Raw genomic sequence first — 7798 nt, forward strand, 5'->3', positions numbered from 1 at the left:
TTACTGATGAGTATTTATTTCCAGTAAATGTTGTCACTACTCATTGAAATGAACAAATAATGTTTCATTGTTAGTAGATATTAATACATATTCTAATATGGGAATTTACTTTATCCAGAGAAATACTATTTGATTATTCTATTTTAAAATATGCTACTCAAATTTGACTTGTTAATACTTTATGTTTTTACATCTATTTTATAATTGGCATATTGGTGAGTGTGTGTGTGTGTGTGTGTGTGCATGTGCGGGCATGTGCGTGTGTTTTGGTGTCTGTTGAATAGACTAGCTTCATAAAATCAGTTAGGTAGCTTCACCTCATTTTCGTTGTTATGAAAATCTTTGTACAAGATGGGAAATTGTTTATTTTGTAAAGACTCATTATCTGGGTAAAAAGTATCTGGACCTGGTACTGCTTCAATTTCTTCTAGGGTTAAATGTTAAATTCAGTTATTCTACTCTCACATGAACAGATTTAGAAATGCATACTTTCCTAGAAGTGTATACATTTTATGTAGGTTTTATGTCGGTTTTAAAATTGATGGCATATAATTACTCATTCTCTTACATTTTAAATGTTACTCAGTTCCATTGTGAATTTTGGGATTCATAATGTGTTTCTCCTTTACTTTTTTTCATGAGTGTATTTTCCAGTTTATTATTATTAATATCTCTAAAAAGCTAGCTTTGTTTTCTGTTAAATAACTTTAGAAATATTTTTTGTTGTTTCATTTTCATTTTGTTAATATATGTTTCATTTTTATTAATTTCTGGTTTTTCTAAGTTCTATGTTTTAACTTAATTTTATCTTTATTATTTTATAATAACTCCTTTAGGTGCATAAATTTTTCTCTGAGTTCTACTATGAACATGGAGTATACATTTTGATAAATATCCTTTGAAAATAGCTTATAATTAATGTATCTTTTCTTCTTAATAAATTATTATTTAGAAGCATCTTCTTTACTTGATAGGTATATAGGTTTGAATGGAACCTAAAGCAGAGCTATTTTTTGTGATTAATTTCTTGTTTTCTTGCAATACCTTCAGTGAATGTAGCCTGTTTATTAGGTGTGTTTTTTGGTGGCTTTTTTGAGGTCTCTTTGTAGTGTATTAGTACATGGTCATTTGTTTCTCATTTCTTTTGGTCTCTCCTTTGTGCTAAATCCTCTATTGAATATAAACTTCTAAAAAAATTCTATGTGTATCCATTAGTTCAAGCTTATTGTGTTACACAAATATTGTATATCATTTATTATATGTTTCTATTTCAAACTCAAAAAATCAATAGTTTCTAATAGTAAGTTTTAAAGTTTCTCACTATGATTGTGGATTTATCCTTCTTTTTTATATTTTTTAGTTTCACCTTATGTATTTTGTAACTATGTTGATTGATACATAAGGAACCATTACTGCAATATACTGTTAACATTCCTATGTTATTTTAAGTCAGTATAAAATATCTATTTCTGTCCATTTAAGGCTGTTTACTGTAAATCCTAAATGGTCTAATATTAACATTACTATACTTGTTAACAATTTATTGGCTTATTTGTTTTCATTTCTTTTTTTATTACTCCAATATTTCTGTGTCATTTTGTTTTAAATTAGCTTTTCTATTGCCAACAAATGCAGTCTGATTTGAGTCTTCTAAATTTTCTCATAGTTGCCATGCTAAAAAGAGATATCCTTCTCATTTTCAAGTGTAATCATGTATATTTTTAAAATATTTTAACTATCAACTCCAGGAAATTGAAATAGAGAGGGTGGAGCATTTACCTAGTGTGCCATTGTAGCATTTTTAGACTTACAGCTTACTAAAACATCTCAAGGGTATTAATTTTTTATATGAAAATAACTTTTATTATATATTATGAGCAATTCAGTGAAGCCTTATTTTCAAGTTATCTAAAAATAAGTTTAAAAAAGGTTTTGTTTTTCCTTAGAAAAATATTTAAAATTATCAATAATTATTGAAAAAACATTATTAATTTTGTAAATTGGACATCTACTGAGCATTTTCTTATTTGAAATCTGATAAGTTAGCAGTTGCATAATTTTCAATACCACATCACCTGGATATTTTTCTGTGGAATATATAATTTGGTGATTCAGTTAAAGAAGGGAAAACTAAACAATTGGCTTACCACTAATTTTAGTAGTGTATATTCCTTGAATTTCAATAAAGATTTATGTATTATGTATTTCTTATGGAATATTAAAACATAACTGTACTCTGAAAACTCAGTAAAGTATTTTGTCAGTCAACAAAATGTATATGTACAGAACAAGACAACATTTCTTCAGTAACTTGACATTTACTGAATTAACTCTATCTTGTTTAGTGGTAGAATGTCTAGGATGAAGGAGAGGTTATGACTGACTGCTTTCTAATTTTCTTGTCCTGGAACATAGGCCAGATGTCATGCAAAAATCAGAAAATATTTTGCTATTGTTAAATGGTTGAATAGATTAAGAATACATTGGTCTTTTAAGTGTTCCCATAGAGTCAGATGCTGCAAGTATCAATGGGAGCCATTATATTCTTTTTATATGCAGCCAACTTCTGCTTTTATGCATTCCAAAAATGGTCACTTTATAACTCCAGAAGTAGGATGAAATTGTAACCTGATACTAAGACTTCTTCCTCCTCCTAGGTAAGGGAGGGTGGTGCTTAAAGAAAGCTGGACCCACTGCAATCCATTGTGATGAATATCGGGTCCTTACTGAATTAATGTAAATGCTAGGTCTATCCAATCTTTAAGTTGGGTAGATTATTTAATGTCTTTGTGCCTTAAAGTTCTCATTTATGAAATTAGGATAACAATATCCAGTTCATATGGCTGCTGTAAAAACAAATAACATAATGTTTTAAAAGTTACAAATACAATGAAGCCATGGTAGAAAGTGTATATATTTAAAAATTAAAACTGATTCTCAATTATTTTTATTTACTCTAGAAGTGCCAGACTAAGGAGAAAGCAGGGTTGCTAACCGTGCTCTGGGACACTGCTAGTTTTGTCAGACTGCTAAGATAGAAATAATGTCACAGAAGACACAAGGCAGAGGCAGACAGAAGAGAGAAAAATCTCATTTCAAGTCAAAACAAAAGATTTCGTGACTGTTCTTATACACAAAGTAGATTAACTGCTATAAGAAACAACAGTCAAATTTCAGTGGTTTAACATAGTAAAGATTTATTTCCTGCTGACTCCTCAGTGGAATGGGGAGGCAGTGAAGCCTCTGCTCCATGCAGTAATTCATGGAGTCGGTCTTCCTTAACCCAGAGGCTTCATTATTCCTAGTGTCTTGAAGATCGCAGGTTAATTTATTACATCTGGCAAGCAAGAAGTAAAAGAAAGTAAGAATAAAGAATCACATGGGTGTATTTTAGGGACCATAGAACAAGCAGTATGTATAATTTCTGAATTTCTCATATTGCATTGGCCAGAACTCAGTCACATGTTCTCCCTTACTGGGAGGCTTGCAGATGTAATCTGTGTGTTTAAGGCGGAAGGAAATTGATAAACACTTAGTGTCATTTCTGCCACAGATGTGGTTTGATCAGGTGCCAGGATAAGGGGCGTGAGTCCACTGAACTTTTCAATTTCCTCACTTAAGTTTTTTCACACTCTTTTCTTACGGTCTTCAAAATAAACATACAATTATTGCTTAAACTGAAAAATAAACATGAGAATGGTTTAGGATTTGCTAGTCAGTTCAGCTCAACAGGTTTTAGTTCAGTGCTGTATTCCTATGCCTAACTCTTTGTAAATTTGGTCAAGTCACTCCGACCTCTCGAAGTTTCAGTTACCTGAAAAATGTCTATATATAAATCCAGGAAATGGAATGCTAAATTGAGATAATACATGAAATTGTATTTATAAATTAGGAAGCATGAGGCATTATTTTTACTAATGAAAGATGGTTGAAAATATACTATAATACTGACTTGGCATTCCATTACCATTGTGCCCTGTCTTCATCAAGTCGATTAGCATCCCTGTGCAAATAATGCTGCTTAAATGTCAGGCATATATTTGAATTTCACATGTGTTATACAGCTGGAATCTATGTTTATTTAACACTTTCTTACACTGACAGAGTCCAAATAGGTTATGATATAAAAACAGTATGAAGTCATCACAGTGGACCAGATCCTACCATTACACATGAGCCAAGGATTTGAAAGGCAAAGATTCAGATTATGGCAAGGGGAAAAAAGTGTTTCTAGAGGTCAAGTTGGGCAGGGGTCTGAAAAGTGTGAATTCAGTTTGTCATAAGCATTATTTAGATATGAGAATAAAAAAGAAAGCATAATATAGGTCTTACTTAATCTAATTATTCATTAAAGGATTGAAAAGAGAAAATCATTTAGTTTGCCTTTTATTGTTACAGACATTTTTTGACCTCTCAAAACTTATTTTCTTTGCAATAAATCATCACTTATTTAACATTTGTAACCCTGTTTTTAATCATCTAAATGGAAACTTAAGATAAAATAATTTTCCATGTAAAGCAGAAGATATGCCAGTTTTATGAAAGTCCAAGTTATAATTTTAGGTAGGCTGGAAAATGATTATTTTGTTTCTCTCTCTCTCTTCTTTTCCATTTTGACTTTTCCTCTACTGTCTTCATTATTTTTCAACAAGTGATCTTGACTGTATAGACATTTTGTGTGTTTTTATATTCCATAATATCTGGAAACCACAAAAAAGAATACTCAACTGTTATGTGTAATGCAGGACTTGTTATTGCTGAGATAAATTTAAGAATAAGTTCCTTATTCTTGCAATTTTCATGAAAACTTTATCTTAGCCTTTTATGTTTCTAAAGCTAATAAACTTATTTTCCTAATTTTTTTCCCAGACTAAAATCTGAAACTATTATGCGTTTGTTTCATTTGTTTTCTTTGTTTCAAAGTCAAATGACACTGTGATTGATTTTAAATGACTCTATCGTGCTTCGAAGTTTGAGACCATTTCTTGAACACATAGTTTTTTTGGCTTATATGTGAGATTTTCTGTGTGTGTGTGTGTGTGTGTGTGTGTGTGTGTGTGTGTGTGCGCATGCACATGTGCAAGAGAGAGAGAGAGAGAGACAAGAGAGGGAATGTCTGTAAAGTTATTGCTCATTATTTAGTTAGTGGCTATGAAAACTTCTCCATTCCTTATGAACTCCATTCCTCCTAGCTCCTGGATTCCACCCACTGTTTCTTCTACTTTTTGATTTCTTAGTAACTACCATCATATACTATGGTGTAGGTGAAATTAATGAACATATCTATTCCTGGTACAAAAAATTGGGGGACAGCTTACTGTAGAGACATCAGAGGAGATTTTGCTTCACTGTATTTTCAGTTGCCATCTGCTGTGGGATGACAAAGTCTAATAATCTCATATGCTTTTTGTTTGTACATGGCTGACATGTCTTAAATCCTTCAAGGTTTCACCAGGCCAAGTTGTCATAAAACCTCTGGTAAACTTGACCGAAGCATGTTTTTTACTAATATTTGTAAACTGAGTTTTTGTTGCTGTTATAATTTTTGTTAAAAAACTGTATTATGTATTTTGTGCCCAGGCTCTTGCCAATAAGATCAGATATAGTAGATGGGTCCTAACCCTTCATATTCACAGGCCAGGAACCTTAATATGTCAGTTTACCAAAATTAATAAGAATCCAATATTGTCACACACTGCCAGAGTTCATAAACACTGATGTATAAAGCCAAAGCATGAACTTAATAATTTACAATGACTAATTTAAGTTGTTAAGGGTACCAGATACTTTCCTCTATTTGACTAGCACATTTTCTCCTGATATATGAATTACATGGAATGTCAATTACCAGAAAGGTATTTGTGGCCTTCAATCACAGGGAGGCACTAGTTGAATGATTTGAATATATGGCAGCATTTGGTTGTGATTATTTTGGATCTGTTAAGATGATTTTACATATCTCTGCCAGAATTGAGTACAACTTCATGTATACTAACATGTACTATATAGGATAACCTACTAAAGAAACCTTTTTTTTTTTCCAAGTTCTTCAAAGGCACCACACTATTTTGCCAAGTATCAATGCAATATTATCTTGTTTTACATTGTTTTGTGACTAACATATAGACATATGCTTTATCTGAAATTTACATAAAAGCCTTTAACTGTAAAGACTTTTCTTCTACAGACAAAATACAACCATTTGGGGAAAATATTTGAACTCAGAAATTAGTACAATTAGCAAACGTATTTATAGGAATAAACAAGAATATCTTTTTAGTCAAATCCTTAGCTACTAATAATCACAACTTAATTTACCATGAGAATTTTACACTGATTTAATGAGAACACACCTTTATAACTCATATTCTGTGAGTCACACAACTCTCTAAGTAATTCTGTAATACAGAACATGTGAAGACTAGAGGTCTTTTCAGTTACTCTTAGTGAAATAATTTATTGGGGCTAAATCTCCCATTTAATTCTGCTTTCTTATTTTGTACACGCAGAATAAAAGAGTAGGAATAAAATTTGTTTCATTGTAGTCATGCTAAAGAAGGCAAAATCGATGTTCTATAATGATTCATTCCCAAATATAGTGATTGGAGTCTGAGGGTGAATGTGCAGAGACCAGTCCATGGCCTTTTAGGAACCAGGTTGCACAGCAAGAGGTGAGCATCTGTAAAGGGAAATAACTGGGTGCCATCTAAGGATGATAGTTAAGATTGTTGTCCTCTAATAATCTAGAAATAAAAGAAATGAAATCATGTATTGAAAGTATTATAAATCAGGACATGACATATGACAAGCTACCCAAGTAATAGACCTGTTTCCCCAGATGTTTTCCTAAGAGGAATAAATGGAGTGGGCAGCTATAAAGTTTTATTTCTCATTTTAATCTTGAAATGTGAACTATCTTTCAGAATTTTTCATTTCTTATAATTTGACATAATATGGTCACCATCCCTGAATCTAAAGTGTTTTCTTTTTCAAGAAAATAATACCATCACATAGGCCATTGAAGCATCAGCCACTGGCTTACTTCAGTGACATTCTGTCAGAAAGTCCACTTCCGCCTCTCCCTTATAGTACAGTGACCGATGCTTTCAAGAGATGACTGTAAATCTAAAATTATGAGCAGATATCAGAAGCTTTCTAGATTCTCCAAAGAATTTATTCATCAGTTTCTTAAAAACCAACTAAAAGGAGAATTAGTTTTCCTCCAGAGAATGGGAACTCTACAGAGAGTTATTTAATGTATAGGCTTATATGTGTGTGTATGTCATTTGGTTTTACATGATAAGTATTTGGGTTTCTTCTACATAATTAGCACAAACATAGAATGAATGGGTACTATTATTGTCTTTGAATACCAGCAGTCTTAAAAAGCAGCTTAGTTTACTGGTGAGCTATTACCAGAAGTAATTGCTTAGCATAGTATATAATAATCAAAATTATAGTGGGTGAATATATGATTCATCAAAATAAAGAAAATTATAATTTTCTCAAAACGATTATTAGAAAAGTTATTTATACTAATTTTAATGCAAAGACCTTCACAATACATTCATATTCTAGGATACTATGTATGTATTAAAATATTGTTTTTGAAGAATATTTAAAAACATAGGGACAGTTTCTCAAGTAAAAATTCAAGCTAATAAACAGAATATTTACTAAGATCTCAATATTGATATTGATGAAGAGATAAATAGAGAGAGATACACATAGATACAAAAGATACAGATACGGATGCAGATAGGGTAGACGGTTGTATCATCTCTAGATGACATAATCG

This window comes from Mandrillus leucophaeus, unplaced genomic scaffold (assembly GCF_000951045.1).
Source record: "Mandrillus leucophaeus isolate KB7577 unplaced genomic scaffold, Mleu.le_1.0 Scaffold198, whole genome shotgun sequence".
In the NCBI taxonomy this organism is placed as follows: domain Eukaryota; kingdom Metazoa; phylum Chordata; class Mammalia; order Primates; family Cercopithecidae; genus Mandrillus; species Mandrillus leucophaeus.